At 41.1% G+C, this 16111-nt stretch overlaps 1 protein-coding gene across 6 annotated transcripts in view; it reads left to right on the forward strand.

Annotated features, from left to right (window-relative positions):
• Nucleotides 1–16111, forward strand: part of peak1 (pseudopodium-enriched atypical kinase 1) — a 250855-nt gene that overhangs the window by 62506 nt on the left and 172238 nt on the right. For all 6 annotated transcript variants that reach the window (XM_072282795.1, XM_072282794.1, XM_072282796.1 and 3 more), the window contains exon 2: nt 13184–13238. The gene's annotated coding sequence lies outside the window, so the exon portion shown is untranslated. The remainder of the gene's footprint in view (nt 1–13183; nt 13239–16111) is intronic.

Genomic DNA, 16111 nt, shown 5'->3' on the forward strand with positions numbered 1-16111 from the left:
TGAATGACATTAGGCAACATTACAGTTCCTTTGAATATATTTCCAAAATATTTCGAACGAAGATCGGTTTTGAAATCAGAATTGCTGCCAATGTATGTAAAGAAATTCTAGTTTAGAGTTTGATTCACATAGACCATCACTGTTTACCTAACGTGTACACACATGTAGGTTTATTTGTTTGAGATGGAGCCAGGGCCAACCTTGTGATCTTTGCTAGCATATCAGTGAATAATGAGAACCAAGTGAATCAAGAAAATGATTCCAGTATTTTGAGGAATGTACCGCAGTTTCAATTTACTTAAAAATATGTAATTGTGATTTCTGTTTTTTTAAATCTTTCAGTAACTTATTATTATGATTATGAAGACACGTAGTCCTCTTTTATTGTCATTTAGTAATCCATGCATTAAGAAATGATAAAAATGTTTTTCCAGAATGATATCATAAAAACACATGACAGATCGATTAAAAACTAACGAAAACCACATAATTATAACATATAGTTACAACAGTGCAAAGCAATACCGTAATTTTATAAGAACAGACCATGGCACAGTAAAAGTCTCAGAGTCACTCAAAAGTCCCGTCATCTCACGCAAATGGTAAACCTCCAGCGCAGCCGACTTGCTGATGCAGCATCCCGGAAGCATCACAGTCCGACTCCTGAGTCTGTCCAAAAGACTCCGAGCCTCCGACCACCTATTAGACACCAAGCACCATCTCTACCGAGTGTTTCAACCCCGGCCCAGGCAACAGGCGATATGCAAAGCCGAGGATTTGAGGCCTTCGTCTCCGGAGATTCTCGATCACCCAGTAGCAGTGGCAGCAAAGCAGGCATTTCAGAAGTTTCACCAGATGTTCCTCTGCGCTTTCTCATGGCTGTCTCCATCAAATTCGGATTGATGCACGACCCCCTAGTTACACATATCGATATTCATTCGGAACAGCCGCGCGCTGTATGATAACCAAATGATGAAGATGAGTATATATCCATGCAGAATTTTATAATGTAAAATGATCAGTGTAAATTAAAAACCATTATTTGATTTATATTCAAAACATGGACTGAACTTCAGGATTAATATTTTCTAAAGTTATTATTTTGAAGTGCTCACTTCCTACTAGGAGAACAGAAGTGCGAGATGCTTCCAGTTGTCTAGAATTTCTGTTCTGCGCGTTGCTTGTATATGTCTGAAAACAATAGCAGTAATGTTTTCCTACCCTTGCAAAGCAATTCTATGACATTAGCATCATTTTTGTTAATGTGGTCCCGATCCTACCATGAAATGTGTCACTCCAAAGTGGGATCATTTGCTGTAAAAATTCCTGTAAAAAAAACTGTAAGCTATGGATTTTCTTTCAGAAGATTCTTCACAGAGAAAAAAACTTGGCATTTAGAGGAGAAATTCATAAAATAGCATAGAAATAAAAAGCAGAGAACTTTACACAATAAGTGAAATCAGAAATTTCTGACTTCCTTATTCTTCCATTTCTGGCTCATTAGACTGTAAAACAGGGAACAGAATTAGGTCATTTGGCCCATCAAGTCTGCTCCATCATTCTATCATGGGTGATTTATTATTCCTCTCAATCCCATTATTTTGTTTCTCCCCACAACCTTTTGACACCCTTACTCATCAGGAACCTATTAACTTCTGGGTTAAATATACACAATGACTTTGTCTCCACAGACATCTGTGGCAATGAATTCCACAGATTCACTACCCTCAGGCTAAAGAAATTCCTCCTCATCTCTGTCCTAAATGGGCATCCCTGTATTCTGAAGCTGTGCCTTCCGATCGCAGACTCACCCACTGTAAGAAACACCCTCTTCATGTTCACTCTATCCAAACATTTCCCCCTCATTCTTCCAAACTCTGGCGAGTACAGACCCAGAGCAATCAAATGCTCCTTACATGTTAATCTTTTCATTCCCAGAATCATTCTCGTGAACCTCCTCTGCACCTTTCATTCCCAGAATCATTCTTGTGATCCTTCTCTGCACCCTCCCAAATACCTTTTCTTAGATAAGAAGCCCAAAACAGCTCTCAATACTCCATAAGTGCAGTTTGACTAATGCCTTAGAAAGCTTCAGCATTGCATCCTTACTCTTAAATTTGAGTCCCTTTGAAACGAATGCTAACATTGCATTTACCTTCCTTACCACTGACTCAGCCTGCAAGATATCCTTTAGGGAATCCTGTACGAGGACTCTCAATTCCCTTTGCAACTCAGATTTTGAATTTTTTCTCCATTCAGAAAAAATGGCCTTAATCGTTCTATCAAAGTGCATGACCATATACTTCACTACTCTATATTCCATCTGCCACTTCTTTGTCCATTCTCCCAATCTAAGTTCTTCTACAGACTCACTGTTTCCTCAGCACAACCCGCCCTTCCACTTAAGCCAACTGTGGTAGTGCTGTTATCATGATCTGCAGTCCGAATCATGACCAGGAGATAAGTACTGGTTTTTATTTCTTACCTGAACCAGAGGCATTTGCAGAATATTATGCCTGGGCTTTGATATCGATTAGCATCGAGACTTGAAAACAATTCTTTGGTTGGATGTTGCACTTGACTGCGGCACCAAGATAAACAAAGTTTAACACCCAGGAAAATTCTTCCCTGCAACACATTTCTGCTGACCCTGAGTTAAAATTCCAAATCATCTTCAATTCCTGGTCCAAATCCCTCATCGCTACTGTTAGCTGCTAACAGAGTGAAACTGATCTGGATTAAGTGCCAAGCTGGGCTCACTTCCTTCCAATTCCAAATGTTTAGGCAGAATGTAAGTAACCAGGCCATAGCCAGCTCAGGTCTTGGTAGATGATCTTTACCCTGCTGCCCTTTTCTTTCTAGCCTTCTAAGAATATTTTTAATATTTGTTTTTCAAAATTGTATGTTTTTTTAAAAAAAACTGAAAGCCATTACCTTCGGCTTAGATTCTGATGGAAAGCACATCTTCCAATCTGCTCAAGCAACACCAGTGTCTAAGGGCAGTGTCAATGGAGAATAACAGAGCCTCTCTCGGACAGAAGCAGCCAGCCCATTTAATTCAGGTCATCAGTGCAGATGTGTATGTTCTTAGTTACTTTTCACTCTTTATCCAACCTGATGAGCATGAAAATCTATTCGTTTTTCCCCTCAGACACTAATCCAGGTTTGTCTCAAATAAATTTGTTGATCTAGAAAACTATCTCAAATATACCTTTGAAATCTGCCACATTTACTACTGAAGGCATTCTGTTTTTATCAATCCCAGAAATACTGTAATTAAAATCTTCCATTATTAAACACTATTGTTATTGTTTTTGTTGCTTATTTTACCATTCTGTTTATATATGCATCCCTCCAATGTCATTTTGTTATATGTTTCTTAAGCCATTATCACTGACAGAGTAACACTCCTTTAATATTCTGGCTAAGTGGTTGGTTCTTGTTACATTCTTGAATCAGTTTTGGGATTTGAATCCACAACTTCATGATTTAGAATCTGAAGATCTATCTAATTTTCAGTCTAACAGACAGGGTCATAACAACATCAATTAGATGTTGTTCAAGAATGTTGAAGAAATAAAATCAAAACAGGAAGCACAAAAAGAAAATAGTAACATTGAATGAAAGCATTATGAGATCAATGCAGACATCCCACCCTGCAAAAACTCATTTCAGGGAGGTAGCACCATCAATTTGCGGGAGACTCCCAGAACTTCCGGGAGAGGTGGGATGTCTGCAATAGGGTTTAAATAATGTTAGCTATGCTAATGAACGAATGACACCTGTTAAACTCACCTCAACATGTCTTTTACAGTCTTAACCCACCATGGGCAATAGAAAAGTCACTGTTGCAAACAGTGCAGCGAGCAGCACTGTCATTATTTTGACCCCTATTAGGCAGGAGTACACTTTAGTGTAGTCTGGGGTGACGTACGTTTTATATTTTCATTTTTTGGAACACTCTGCCATGGCGCTCCCCCTCCCCCTCCCCCTCCCCCTCCCCCTCCCCCTCCCCTCTCTCCCCCTTTGTTGCTCGCTTCGTCTCAAAATTGATTTCTGGGATATTGTATATAATTTGCGGGCATCAGGGAGCCACTATTAATATGAGGGAGACTCCCGGGAGAGGTGGGATGTCTGTCAATATCCGATGAATGGAAGTATTATATTTCTGGTAAAAATTACAAAAAAGTTGATGGGTTATGAACTTTTTAACTCTTGTGTGTGATCTTGCATTATTCCGAATTGCATGTGTGTATAAGCTGATAATTGATATTTGTGAATTGTCAATACATTTTCAATAAATTGATCAGTGTCTTTTTAGAATTCTTGTGAACTTGGTTATCTCAATGTACAGACTGGATCTTGTGTAATTTCATTAGGTAACTCACTAAGCAAAAGCAATGTTCAGGTGTGCTAAGTGACTACACATTCCTTACTACTCATGCTTAATTAAAACTGTGATGGTGATGTACTATGAATTCAGTGCTTCTGGACTAAGAAGAGGAAGGACGTTCATGTTCAGTCTTCTGATGGTTGAGAATTGACTCCTTGCTGAAATATGCCTTGCACTTCCAGGGAGAGTAGTGTTGGACTTCACTGCTTCTACTTGCATGTTTTCTGTCTCACTGAGTATGAAAAATGACTGGGCGGATAGAAGAGAATTCTTCCTAACCTTTGAAAGTGTACTCTAGTCAATATTCTCAAGAACGTTGGAGTAAAAAGAGTATCTAAATAAAAAATCATGACAGATAGAATATAAGGCGTTTTTTTCCGGTGGAAACTGCTGTGTGAGTACTGAATCAGCATAATTTTGTTGCTTAAACTCGAGAGAATGAAAGCACTTAAGTGGCCTAGTTAATGATAAAGAACAAATTAGCACTTCAGCCCTGGGACCTTTAATCAGCTCTTCATTTTTCATTCATTGTGTGCTATAGAGTGCATTTTTCCTGTGATTATGAACAGCCTATATTCATTTTTTTTTTAAAAAGCAAATGGTTTGGACAATTGAATGAACTGATATAATTTGGGAGTTATATATTAAGACTATCTATACCCACAAATAATTCAATACATATTGCAGTAGGCTATCCGAAATATTGATGCATTGTTTCATATATAGACACATTGTTGCTTGATCAGGTTGGAAGATCACTGAGTTGTTTAAGTCTGTCACGAGCCTTGTGGCCCATCAGGCTGGTGCTTATGCCGATTTCCGTGGCGTGAAGCGACTGAGAGTACTAGACCCCCACCCCGGATAGGGTGCCAGTCTATCGCAAGGTCAACCCCCAACATCTTTGCCAGTACCCATTCTCAGCTGGGTAGACTGGAGCATTGTGTAGTTAAGTGCCTCGCTCAAGGACACACACGCTGCCTCGGCCAAGGCTCAAACCCACAACCTTCAGATCGCTAGTCCAACGCCCTAACCACTTGGCCACGTGCCACACACTGAGTTGTTTGGCCATTAAATACAAGTTTTACTGTCTTGTAAATTCAGCAATAAAATAAGAAATTCTAATTTTATTTTCTTTTTGGTTTTCTTATCTTTCCTGTACTCCTTGATGGGATGGTGACTTTCACAGTTGCTTGCTATTTTCTATTATCTTGCCTAAATTATGAAAATAAAATTATTACAGCATTCAAATAGGCCACTGTTTGGCTCAACTTGTCTATGCTAACTAGTGGGCATCCTTCCGTATCACCCAGCACTGGTCTATAACCCTCCATGCTTAAGCAGCTCGTCAGAATCAGGTTTATTATCACTGATATGTCATGAAATTTGTTTGTGGAAGCAGTGAAGTGCAAGACATAAAAAAATTACTATATACTACTGTTAAAAACAAATGGTGCAAAAGAGGAATAGTGAGGTAGTTTTCGTGGGTTCATGGATGCCAGAGGGGAAGAATGCCGAGTCTGAGTGTCCAACTTCCCCTTCCTGAAATCTGTAATCAAGTGTTCAGAGAGACACTCAAAAGTGGTCAGTGACTTTCTTGGGACTTGTTACTGTCTAGATGAACCTTCAATTCCCCTCTGGATCTCTTTCCTCTTAACCTATATCCATGTCCTCTATTTTACATACACCTGAGGTTGATGGCAGTGGATGGGAGATCTTCAGAGTTGACAAAGTTGCGGAAAGATGGGGCCATTCACCCTGAAGTCCATCAGGATTACCAACTCTATCTGGTGCTCCAGCTGCAGCCTCCTCAATGTCAGTGAGACCCAACGTAGATTGGGAAACTGCTTTCTTGAGCACCTTCACTCCATCTGCCACAAAACGTGATATTTCCTGGTGGCTAGCCGTTTCAGTTTGACTTCCTATTTCTATTTCGACATGTCCTCCTCTACTGCCGCCATGAGGCCACTCTTAGGTTGGAGGGGCAACGTCTCATTTTCTGTTTGTATAGCTCTAAACTGATGGCATCGATTTGTCTACCCTGGTAATTACTTCCACCTCCCCCTTCTCTCTTTTTCCATTCCTTATTTTGGCTTCCCTCTTCTTTTCCCCTCGCCTGCCCATCACCTCTCTCTGGAGCCTCGACTCCTTCCCTTTCTCCCAAGGTCCATTTTGCTCTCTTACCAGATTCCTTCTTTTTCAGACCTTTATGTCTTCCACCTATCACCTCCCAACTTCTCACTTCATTTCCCCCCTCCCCCACCCACCATCTTCCTCACCAGGTTTCACCTATCCCCTGCCAGCTTTTACACCTTCTCCTCCCCTCACAGTCTTATTCTGGCTTCTTGCTACCCGTTTGCTTTCTAGTCCTAATGAAGGGTCATAGCCCAAAACGTAGATCTGCTTATTCATTTCAATTGATGCTGCTTGACCTGCTGAGTTCTTCCAGCATTTTGCTGTGTTCTTCTAAACTGATATCAATGGATATCTGGAAACTATCTGGAGGAAACCCTCAAAAGATTATCTTATGAAGAAACTTGTCAATTTTTTACTTTTTATTGGAAATTTATAGGGAAATTTTTAATTACTGAAAGAAGTTGAAGCAGAACTCCAAATGTTAATTGTTATTTAACTACATATACGTATACTGTCAAAGAAGACAATGTTTCTCTGAACCAGGCTGTAAAGTACTGCAGTATACATAACACACATAACACATATTAAAATCCACATATGGATTACGCATAAATACACAAGCTAAAGTGCATACATTAAATATTGTAAGGTACAGAACAGATTAACCAGTGGCATTTCAAATGCATATTCACTCAATGCTGCGCATCAGTAATCACAGATTCACCCCAACCCCCCCAATAAATAAATGTTTATAGATTATGAAATTTCTATTTCTTGGAAGAATGCTGCAGGACTTTGAAGTTGGGTAGAAATATCAATTTATATATCGAAGAAGAATATATAAATTGATTGAGTTATTTAATGGAGAAATATAATTTTGATGCTTTTTAAATATTAAGTGGATCAGTATTCTGCAGCTGCATTAAAGTGTTGTTCTGAAAGAAACTACTATGCAGTTTCTATAGGTTTAGTATCTGATTAAGTGCTTTGTTATTTAACAACAAATCACTTTGTAAAGTGTATTAATATGAAATCTATACACGATGCTGAATACTGTGATAATTTTTAACAGTGGGAGTATTCAAGGACATTTTCAACCTTTCACTGCTACGGGTGGAAGTTCCCACTTGCTTCAAAAAGGCAACAATTATACCAGTGCCCAAGAAGAATAATGTGGGCTGCCTTAATGACTATCGCCTGGTAGCACTGACGTTGACAGTGATGAAGTGCTTTGAGAGGTTGGTCGTGACTAGACTGAACTCCTGCCTCAGCAGGGACCTGGACCCATTGCAACTTACCTATCGCCACAATAGGTCAACAGCAGACACAATCTTAGTGGCTCTCCACGTGGCTTTAGATCACCTGGACAACACAAACACCTATGTCAGGATGCTGTTCATCGACTATAGCTCAGCATTTAATACCATCATTCCCACAATCCTGATTGAGAAGTTGCAGAACCTGGGCCTCTGTACCTCCCTCTGCAATTGGATCCTTGACTTCCTAACTGGAAGACCACAATCTGTGTGGATTGGTGATAATCCAGGGGGTCAGTGTGGACATGGTGGAGGATTACAAATACCTGGGGATACGAATTGACAATAAACTGGACTGGTCAAAGAACACTGAGGCTGTCTACAAGAAGGGTCAGAGCCGTCTCTATTTCCTGAAGAGACTGAGGTCCTTTAACATCTGTCAGACGATGCTGAGGATGTTCTACAAGTCTGTGGTGGCCAGTGCGATCATGTTTGCTGTTGTGTGCTGGGGCAGCAGGCTGAGGGTAGCAGACACTAACAGAATCAACAAACTCATTCGTAAGGCCAGTGATGTTGTGGCAATGGAACTGGACTCTCTCACGGTGGTGTCTGAAAAGAGGATGCTGTCCAAGTTGCATGCCATCTTGGACAATGTCTCCCATCCACTACATAATGTACTGGTTGGGCACAAGAGTACATTCAGCCAGAGACTCATTCCACCGAGTTGCAACACAGAGCGTCATAGGAAGTCATTCCTGCCTGTGGCCATCAAACTTTACAACTCCTCCCTTGGAGGGTCAGTCACCCTGAGCCAATAGGCTGGTCCTGGACTTATTTCCTGGCATAATTTACATATTACTATTTAATTATTTATGGTTTTATCACTATTTAATTATTTAAGGTGCAACTGTTAACGAAATGCAATTTCCCCGGGGTCAATAAAGTATGACTATGACCATGACTAACATATCCTCCTCGCTGACGATCAACACTGGCACACCTCGGGTGTGTGCTTAGCCCACTGCTCTACTCTCTGTATACACATGACTGTGTGACTGGGCATAGCTCAAATACCATCTATAAATTTACTGACGATAGAACCATTGTTGGTAGAATCTCAGGTGGTGATGAGAGGGCGTACAGGAGTGAGATATGCCAACTAGTGGAGTGGTTCCACATCAACAACCTGACAAAAGAGCTGATTGTGGACTTCAGGAAGGGTAAGATGAAGGAACACATACCAATCCTCATAGAGAGATCAGAAGTGGAGAGAGTGAGCAGCTGCAAGTTCCTGGGTATCAAGATCTCTGATGATCTAACCTGGTCCCAACATATTGATGTAGTTATAAAGAAGGCAAGACAGCAGCTATACTTTATTAGGAGTTTGAAGAGATTTGGCATGTCAAAAAATACACTCAAAAACTTCTATAGTTGTACCGTGGAGAACATTCTGACAGGCTGCATCACTGTCTGGTATGGAGGGGCTACTGCACAGGACTGAAAGAAGCTGCAGAAGGTTGTAAATCTAGTCAGCTCCATCTTGGGTACTAACCTACAAAGCAGCCAGGACATCTTGAGGGAGCGGTGTCTCATAAAGGCAGTGTCCATTATTAAGGACCTCCAGAAACCAGGGCATGCCCTTTTCTCACTGTTGCCATCAGGTAGGAGGTACAGAAACCTGAAGGCACACACTCAGCGATTCAGGAACAGCTTCTACCCCTCTGCCATCCGATTCCTAAATGGACATTGAATCTTTAGACTGTACCTCACTTTTTTTTAATATACAGTATTTCTATTTTTGCATGTTTTTTAAAAATCTATTCAATATATGTAATTGATTTACTTGTTTATTTATTATTTAAAAAAAATTTTCTCTGCTAGATTATGTATTATATTGAATTGCTACTGCTAAGTTAACAAATTTCATGTCACATGCCAGTGACAATAAACCTGAATGTGGTTTTTCATTTGGCTTCACTACACTTTTAAGCCTGCCACTGCAAATTATAATTGTCTACCTAACTGAAAAACGCCTTAAATATATTTCCATAATAACCTTTATTGTTTAGTACTGGACCTTGTTATCAATGAAATAAATTTCTCTCAATCTAAGCAGATTTTCAGTATTTAAACCTGTTGTAATCATCTCTGCAGTAGGAATTTTGCTAACCTCTCTATATTATCTAGTTCCTCATACATTTTTTTTGCCGTGCAACATTTCTATCGAACGCTTCCCATGTCCTCAAAAGATGTTTGACATGATATACTATATCTTCTTCTATTTCCTTAAATATCATGGCTAGAATTGGACACAGTAAAAATTACCGATTCATTAATGTTTAAATGAACTTCCTTGCTTTTAGCAAGGAAGCATTTGCCTTATATTTCCTTTTAAAATGCTCTCTCATAACTGAATGATTTGTAATTTGAACAATCTGCAGCTTTGCTGATAAGTAATATGTTGCTATTGCTTGATTTCGACAAGTTTTCTAGTTAAGTGGTTAGTTGAACTTCAATGTAACAGTTGTTTTGATACAGAAACTGGTTTTCTGTAACTTTATATTTTACTATACTGACAAAGCTGGATTTGTATAGAAATATGTACGACATGATGGATTGAACATTTTAACAATACGGCAATGTAATTTATAAGCATGAGAATGCCTGGCACCAGTGGTTACAACAGTACCTTTCTTTCTCTCATACTGTTGCTTTATGTGAGGAAATCCAGTGGATTAGTCAAATGAATAATTGATAATCCAATCAGTCTGGTCAGAATTTTAAATGTTTGCAGAGTATTTCAGATAATTAGTAAAGTTGTGAATGGTGAAACAGATTTTGAACAGTGTCATGTTCACTTAAAAAAAATTGCACGTTGTTTTAATATCTGGACTTGTGAAATTCTATGCTCTATTAACACATAAAATTATTTAACATTTAGTATTCAAAAGTATGAATGTAATTTTACATGTGCAAAATCCTGCTATAATGATTTTTTAAATTGTATTTGAAATACTTTCAAATATTATGGCTACAATATTTGAATATTTTCTTTAGGAATTCACTTTTAATGTTGTTTAATATATTGTTTTTACTTGGCAAACTCAACTCTAATGCACTTAGCTTCAATGTTAGTTGATTTTCAAAATTATTTCTGTGTTCTTCAACTTTAGATCATGCATGCTTTATTTTGTTTGAGAACATTCATTTTACCTCTACAAAACTGTTTAGTAATAGCTACACCTGATTTACGTATCTTTGAAAATATTTTCTTTCAAAATAGTGTGGTGAGCATTCAATCCATGATGACACATGAGAAAAGCTCATTTAACTCAACAACTGACCCCATGTCCACCAACACACAGCATCTGATGCCCTTCACCACAAAGCCCACATATAAACCTTGCTCTTCGCCCAAATGGCCCACCCAGAGAGGCGACAATGGAGGGATTCTGCTGGAGGTCTCTGGTGGTGCTAGCCACTCGACATTCCATAATGGCTGCGCTGGGCTGTGGTGTTGCACTGGTGCAGGGGAATCCCGGGCCGCCAAATGGCCTGCTCATCACACAGGCAGTAGAGTTCGCTCTGTGGCATGTGGCAGAGCAGGCACAATGCTGGTTGGACCTGTGTCACGGGCTGCTCCTTGTCGGTTTCTTCTGCCTTGGCGATGCTGGAACACTTGGGTGGACAAAAGTTGCTTCTGCTCTCTCCACCTCAGTTAGTGATGATGGTGATGTCAAGCGAACATGCTGCCGAAGGCGCTCTGTCATCAGCGCCTTTACAAAGGCATGAAAGGCAAGCTCTTCCTGGGCCGCAGGAGGGAACTGGGGGTAGCCATGCCGAGCACAGTGGCGGAGGTCTGCCAGGAACGCCCCAGGCTTTCTCCCACAAGCGCTGTCTGCTGCCCAGTTCTTCCCTCATTGCTTCCTCCAATGGCCCCTGCTTGAAACACCACTCTAGTGCAACTACGAGGGCCCTGTAGTTACATTGTTCAGCTGGCATTGAGTTGGGGAGGGCTCACAGGGCATCCCCTTCCAGCACCAGGGCAAGATGCACCACAGTCTCTGTGGGGCTCCACCCATTATGCCATGTGGCAAATTTGACTAGTGCTAGGTAATGCTCCAGACGTCTGGAACCATTGTACCTGGGGAGCTTCAGAGTGGATCTTATAGCGTTAATTGCTGAGGTCCTTTGCCCTTCCTCTTGCTCAGGTGGTGTCAGTGGTGCCTGCCATGTTGCTCGTCCTTCCGTGGCAGTGGCATCTTGGGATCCCCAGTGTGGGCCATAAGGTGGGGGGGGGGGGCGGGCGATGCACTCTGCCGTGTCTTCCAGATTGGGGAGCCTGAGTAATCTCGCTCTGTCAGGGTTCCCTGGGAAGGTATGATGCTCAATTCCCAGGTCCTCCCTCTGGGTCCCGCCTTCATGAGCCTGGCCTGCAGTTGCGAGGGAGGCATACTGCTCAGTATCTTGACTTGTTTCCTGGGTCTTAGGGCATTCTATCCAATGTCGTAGTTCTTCGATCTCACCGTCAATTTCTAATCCCACTTCTGACACCAATATGGCGAGCATTTGGTCCATGGTGATAGACAAAAAAAGCTTGTTTAACTCAACAGCCGTTTTTATTGCAACAAGCACAAAAACAGACCGGCCGCTATGACCCAGAGAGAGAACCCACTCAGTCACATACAGACTGGGGAGGTGATTATTACACACCCTGGTTACAGTCATGGTGACCCACAAACACACATGTAAATAACTGTATAACCCAAGCTAAAATGTAACAATAAGTGAACTTGAACATCTCACCAAAGTCCCACAAAAGCATTTTAACAGAAGAACAATAAATAGCGCTGGTCATTAGGAAAGCTGGGGCAGGCTGTCAACCACGTTCCTCCCCCCTCCCACCGGAGTGGCACAATATGTTCTCACAAGTTGTTTAAAGTAGGCACTCTTCAGCAGTCCAGGAACATTGAAGTGAAATAAGCATGCCTAGAATTAGGAAGTACAGTAACAAGGGACTGGTTGTTTAGGACTTGGATGGTGAAAAATTCTTTTAGTAATTTGTACCCGTGGATACTCTGTTATTGGGTTTGTTTAAAACTAAAATTGATTTTTGGATCAAGAGCGTCAGAGGAAATGAAAACTGGAATGAGAAAAATGACACACAGAATTGGCCTTAGTCTTATTTAAATGGTGCAGCAAGCTCAAAGGTCCTTAAGAGTTTGGATCAACTTAAAACGAAAGTCAAGCAGCCTAGATTCTGAAAATCTTTGTTGCCCTGCTCAGCATTGCCAGTCATTTATTTATTACTTTAATGCCCCATTATACCCAATTTCCTTTAGGAAGGTACTGTTGAGTGATATACTGCATTTACTCAGCCCTGCTTTTTTTCCCTCCCTAGATGTCTTATCTGAGATCTTCATGAAAAATTGCTGCCTTCTTGAAAGAAGATTAGTGTAAGTATATGCTGTATGGGAAATTTAATGCAATTGTTAACTTCTTGGGGAGTTTTGAGGATTGTAAATTTTGGTGCATGCTTTCTGATTTTTTTTATCTGAATTTTTGCAGAAAGATAGAAAAAAAATTAAGTATGTTCTTTCTGCTGATTATTGATAAAACTGAATAATGCTATTTTTGACAAGAAAATGTGTTGTTTGGTTTATCACTTCCATTGAGAGAGGTGTGTGAAGTGGCACAAGTAACATGCATGAAATGCTGGAGGAACTCAGCAGGCTAAGCAACATCTATGGGGAAAAAAGTACAGTCGACATTTCGGGCAGAGACTCTTTGGCAATACTTTTTTACATAGATGCTGCCTGGCCTGCTGAGTTCCTCCAGCATTTTGTGTGTGTTACTTGGATTCCAGCATCTAAAGATTTTCTTTTGTTTGTGAGGTGGTACAAGTTTTAGCTTTAGAATTATAAGTGACATAGACCATGGCATAAGATACAATACAATATAGCAAAACTCAGTGGGAAGCTAGAGGATTGGAAAGCTTTGAAAAACCAACAGAAGGCCTTTAAAAAATTAAAAAGGAGAGAAAAGATGAAATATGAAGGTAAGCTACATACCGTATATCTAAGAAATGACATGTTGGCTTTGGAGGGTGTTCAGAGGAGGTTTATGAGAATGATCCTGGGAATGTAAGAGTTAATATATGAGGAGCATTTGATAGCTAAGGGCCTGTACTGGCCGAAGTTTACGAGAATGAGAGGGTTCTCATTGAAACCTCCCAAATATTGAAAGTCCGAGATAGGGTGGGCTTGGAGAGGCTGTTTTCAATAGTGTGAAAATCTAGGACCACAGGCCACAGCCTCAGTAGACCCTGGATTTGATGAAAATAATGTAACTGAGACTAATTATGGTAGATAGTACTTTTCCTGGAATACTGCAAGAGATAGAGAATACTTGTAGGATGCTAGCAATAATTGTGAGGGAAATCTACATTGGGGAAGATATGGATAAACTGTGAACCCTCCTTACCAGGGAGAGGAATGTGTTCATTTTCTGAGAATTCAAAAAATGTTTGTATTTTTTGATAATCTGGTCCATTATTGTCAGTAGCACTGAGTTTAGATTGAAAATGTTTGAAGAGCAGGAGCAAGTTTTTTTAATTTATAAATCCTGTACCAAGTATGCAGTGGGAAATACAGGTGTCCCCCGCTTTTCGAGCGTTCGCTTTACGAAACCTCACTGTTACGAAGGACCTACATTAGTTACCTGTTTTCACTAACAGAAGGTTTTTTCACTGTTACGGAAAAAAGGCAGCATGCGCCCCAAGCAGCCAAGCTCCTCCCCCGGAACTGCATTCTAGCCGGCATTGCTTAAACACGTGACTGTGAGCATCTGTGCTTTATATTGATTTATTTTGAGCATCCATTAGCAAGATGAGTTCTAAGGTATCGGAAAAGTCTAAAAGAGCTCGTAAAGGTGTTACACTTAGTGTAAAACTAGACATAATTAAGCGTTTCGATCGTGGTGAACGAAGTAAGGACAAAGTGAGTTCGGCTTGTGGAAGTTGACAAAGATGATGTTGCAGAGGTTTTGGCATCCCATGACCAAGAACTGATAGATGAAGAGCTGATACAATTGGAAGAGGAAAGGATAACAATCGAAACCGAACGCAGTAGCGAACAGACCAAAAGTGAAGTCATCCAGGAACTGAACGTGAAGCAACTGCGTGAGATTTTCGCTGCAATGATTGCAGAAAAGTACAGCTTTAATTTTGAAAGGGTACAGAGCTTTAGGGCATATTTGCAGCAACACACATCAAAGTTGTTGGTGAATGCAGCAGGCCAGGCAGCATTCTAGGAAGAGGTACAGTCGATGTTTCGGGCCGAGACCTTTCGTCAGGACTAACTGAATGAAGAGTTAGTAAGAGATTTGAAAGTGGACTTGGAGGGGGATATCCAAAATGATAGGAGAAGACAGGAGGGGGAGGGATGGAGCCAAGAGCTGGACAGTTGATTTGCAAAAGGGATATGAGAGGATCATGGGACAGGAGGCAGATCCCACCACTAAGCCCACCTTATATTCCATCTGGGTAGCCTCCAACCTGATGGCATGAACATCGACTTCTCAAACTTCCACTAATGCCCCCCCTCCCCCTCGTACCCCATCCGTTATTTATTTATATACACGCATTCTTTCTCTCTCTCTCCTTTTTCTCCCTCTGTCCCTCTGACTATACCCCTTGCCCATCCTCTGGGTTTTTTTTCCCTCCCTCCCCCTTTTTCTTCTCCCTGGGCCTCCTGTCCCATGATCCTCTCATATCCCTTTTGCCAATCAACTGTCCAGCTCGTGGCTCCATCCCTCCCCCTCCTGTCTTCTCCTATCATTTTGGATTTCCCCCTCCCCCTCCCACTTTCAAATCTCTTACTAGCTCTTCCTTCAGTTAGTCCTGACGAAGGGTCTCGGCCCAAAACATCGACTGTACCTCTTCCTAGAGATGCTGCCTGGCCTGCTGCGTTCACCAGCAACTTTGATGTGTGTTGCTTGAATTTCCAGCACCTGCAGAATTCCTCATGTTTGTGGGCATATTTGCAGGATGGTTTGAGTGCTTACAAAGAACTGTATGATAGAAAAATGTGCGAAGCTAAGCAGTCAAGCAAACTGTCATTTTTCAAGCCTTCCACATTGGCCACAGCAGACAACGAATCTCGACCTTTGCCATCGAGGCAGGCAGACATAGAAGAAGATGACCTGCCTGCCCTGATGGAAACAGAGGACGATAAGATGACACCCCAGTGGTCCCAACCTCTGGGCCGTGGACTGATACCGATCCTTGAAGCATGCAGCAGGAGTCAGGACGCATCCAGCACATCTTTAA

The sequence above is a fragment of the Mobula birostris genome, chromosome 18, assembly GCF_030028105.1.
Source record: "Mobula birostris isolate sMobBir1 chromosome 18, sMobBir1.hap1, whole genome shotgun sequence".
NCBI classification, from domain to species: domain Eukaryota; kingdom Metazoa; phylum Chordata; class Chondrichthyes; order Myliobatiformes; family Myliobatidae; genus Mobula; species Mobula birostris.